The sequence below is a fragment of the Jaculus jaculus genome, chromosome 2 (genome assembly GCF_020740685.1).
Source record: "Jaculus jaculus isolate mJacJac1 chromosome 2, mJacJac1.mat.Y.cur, whole genome shotgun sequence".
Taxonomy (NCBI): domain Eukaryota; kingdom Metazoa; phylum Chordata; class Mammalia; order Rodentia; family Dipodidae; genus Jaculus; species Jaculus jaculus.
Genome location: NC_059103.1, coordinates 207,182,148 through 207,185,684, shown reverse-complemented (window position 1 = coordinate 207,185,684; position 3,537 = coordinate 207,182,148). Strand labels below are relative to the sequence as shown.

Sequence of the window (3,537 nt, the reverse complement as noted above, 5' to 3'; positions counted from 1 at the left end):
GATACTAAATTTTATTTAAGTAGTCCAAATATGCTAAATATTATGGTAAAGGGTCATTTATCCTACCCATAACTGTGGGCTAACTCCAGAATGCATGACCCATATACCTCAACAAGGAGGGGCTAGGGGGAGGGGTTAGGACATGGATGAGCCTAACAATGGTACCAAATTGACTGTATTCACTGAGTACAAAACTAATTAATAAAATAAAAAATAAATATTATGGTAGATAAAAATAACAATGAGGGCTGGAGAGATGGCTTAGCATTTAAGCATTTGCCTGTGAAGCTGAGGACCCTGGTTTGAAGCTCGATTCTCCAGGACCCACGTTAGCCAGATACACAAGTGGGTGCACACGTCTGGAGTTCATTTGCAGTGGCTGGAGGCCCTGGCATGCCCATTCTCTCTCTCTCTCTCTGTCTCCTGCTCCATCTGTCACTGTCAAATAAAAAAAGAAACTTAAAAAATAACAATGAGGTGTCTATATACACTCCATCTTCTAGAAAGTTATAACTCCCTTCCACTTGAACAAATATCTTCTGGAAAGTAAGGGATAGAATTGGGAAGCAATGATAATTTCATCCTGGAAAAATCTGAAAAACCATGCCATCCAGCTAAACAAGCTCAACACCAAAAATAAAATGATACTGGCAATAAATTCTGTCTGTATGTGATGAAAATGGTGCTAGATCTCCATGGTCCTTCTCCCAAATCCACTACTCCAATATAATCAAATGAAAAATACCTAGAACACTGATTAGTGTTTCTCAAAACATCAAAGTCATCCAATACTAGGAAAGTATAAACATTTATCTTAGAGAAGAATCAAATTAACAACTGTGGCTACAAATGTAATATGACTCCTGAATGGTATCTTGGAGCAGCAGAACACTAGGTTAAAAACACTAATGAAATAGGGGCTGGAGAGAGAACTTAGAGGTTAAGGCACTTGCCTGCAAAGCCAAAGAATGAAGATTAGATTCTCCAGGACCCCTAAGCCAGTCACATCTGGAGGTTGTTTGCAGCACCCGAGGCCCTGACACACCTATTCTCTCTCTCTCTCTCTCTCTCTCTCTCTGCCTTATTCTCTCTGAAATAAATAATAGTAAAATATTTTTAAAAACAGGCTCCTGGAACCATGTTCATACTCAATAAATGTCAGCAGTTGAAACTGAAAAAATAACTAATGAAGTAAGAATAAGTTATAAACTTTAGTTAATAATAACATAGTAATATTAATTAATTAATTATGGACAACTGTGCCTGCAAAAGTAAAAAGTCAGGAAAAGGGAACAAGCTCTCTCTCTCTCTCTCTCTCTCTCTCTGTGTGTGTGTGTGTGTGATTAGAAGAGACTGTATAGGAACTTTCTGGATCATCTGTTCATTTTTTCCCATAACTTTAAAAATAAAGTGCACTGATTCCTCCTGCTCCTCGTGGCGGCCCGCTCCAACTCCGGCTCGACCGGGGTTAATAACAGCAAAAAGATGCACCTGGACTTTCCCTGGAGCCCTCTGCGTTCTAAGCCTCAGGTGGAGTCGGGGTCTGGCCGTGAGCTGGGCTTGCTGGTTGAAAGCTTTCATCAGTGCAAAACTTCCTCTCCTGAAGGCATCTGTGATTCTCACCGCCCCCCCCCACACCCAAGCTACAAAAAACTCTGTCCAAGCCTCTGTGACATCAGCCCTTTCAAGTGTCCATGATGCTGGGCCCTGAGGGAGGTGAAGGCTATGTGGTCAAACTCCGCGGCCTGCCCTGGTCCTGCTCCATTGAGGATGTGCAAAACTTCCTCTCTGACTGCACAATTCACGATGGGGTTGCAGGTGTTCATTTCATTTACACTAGAGAAGGGAGGCAGAGTGGTGAGGCTTTTGTTGAACTTGAGTCAGAAGATGATGTAAAATTGGCTCTTAAAAAAGGCAGGGAAAGCACAGGGCACCGGTATATTGAGGTGCTCAAGTCACATAGAACCGAGATGGATTGGGTGTTGAAGCACAGCGGTCCAAACAGCGCCGACAGTGCCAACAATGGCTTTGTAGGCTTCGGGGACTCCCATTTGGATGCACAAAGGAAGAAATGGTTCAGTTCTTCTCAGGGTTAGAAATGGTGCCAAATGGGCTCACATTACCTGTGGACCCAGAGGGCAAGATTACAGGGAGGCTTTCGTTCAGTTTGCCTCACAGGAGTTAGCTGAGAAGGCTCTAGGGAAGCACAAGGAGAGAATAGGACGCAGATACATTGAGGTGTTCAAGAGCAGTCAGGAAGAAGTTGGGTCATACTCAGATCCACCTTTGAAATCCATGTCTGTGCAGAGGCCTGGGTCTTATGACCATCCTGGCACAGCCCGTAGTACCTTGGCATTGTGAAGCAGGCTGGTCTGGAGAGCATGAGGCTTGGTGCCTATCCTGCAGGCTATGGGGGCTGTGAGGAGAACAGTGGTTTCAGCGATGGCTGTGGCTTCACCACAGACCTGTTTGGCAGAGACCTCAGTGACTGCCTCTCAGGAATGTATGACCACAGACATGGAGACAGTGAGGTCACAGTGCAGAGCACGCTGGCCACTGCGTCCACATGAGGGGGCTGCCCTACCAAGCAACCGAAAATGACATTTATAACTTCTTCTCTCCACTCAACCCTGTGGGAGTCCATATTGAAATTGGCCCTGATGGAAGAGTGACGGGCGAAGCTGATGTTGAGTTTGCCACCCACGAAGAAGCTGTGGCAGCTATGTCAAAAGACAGGGCCAACATGCAGCACAGATACGTAGAACTCTTTCTGAATTCAACAGCGGGGGTCAGCAATGGGGCTTATAGCAGCCAGGTGATGCAGGGCATGGGCGGGTCAGCAGCTCAGGCCCCCTATAGTGGCCTGGAGAGTCAGTCAGTGAGGGGCTGTTATGGGACTGGCTACAGCGGTCAGAATAGCATGGGTGGATATGATTAGTATTTTAGGAACATTTGAGTTATTTCAATCCAAATTTCACAGGCAGCCAATAAGTAGTAACAAGCAAAAGCAGTTTATAACTAGAGGAAGCTGTGGGACCTACTTTGCACCATGAGTTTGTGAAATCTGGATTAAAAAATTACCTCTTCAGTGTTTCTCATGCAAACTTTTCTTCTAGCATGTAATATTTGAGTAAACTAAAATATTTTCTTCGCTTTCCTCAATTAACATTTTGGTAGTATACTTCAGGGTGATGTTACCTGCATTAAAAGTCTCACTTTTGGTTATAGAAACTTTACTTTGCAGATGGTAGTAATCACTGATATATCCCAAAGCTCACCATAGTACTGAAAAATGACAGTGGATGTTCAACACTAATTGAGACAGCTCTATCACACCCACCAAGGCTCAGGGACCATTGCAGAAACGGTGGCAGAAAAAACTGTAAGAGCCAAAGGAAAGGAAGGAGTGCTTACAACACTTTCTTCCAGACACAAAGTGGCTGTGATATTCATGACCTCACAGAAGACTGCATTGGTGAAAAAAATGTGAGAGCCAAAAGTAGGTAGCAGACAATGTAATCTTTCATGTTCTCACAG

General features: G+C 44.2%; 1 pseudogene; it reads left to right on the top strand.

Moving 5' to 3' along the window:
* The first annotated feature begins 1,677 nt into the window (after nt 1-1,677).
* On the top strand, nt 1,678-2,938 carry LOC101617121 (annotated as a pseudogene).
* The last annotated feature ends 599 nt before the right edge of the window (nt 2,939-3,537 follow it).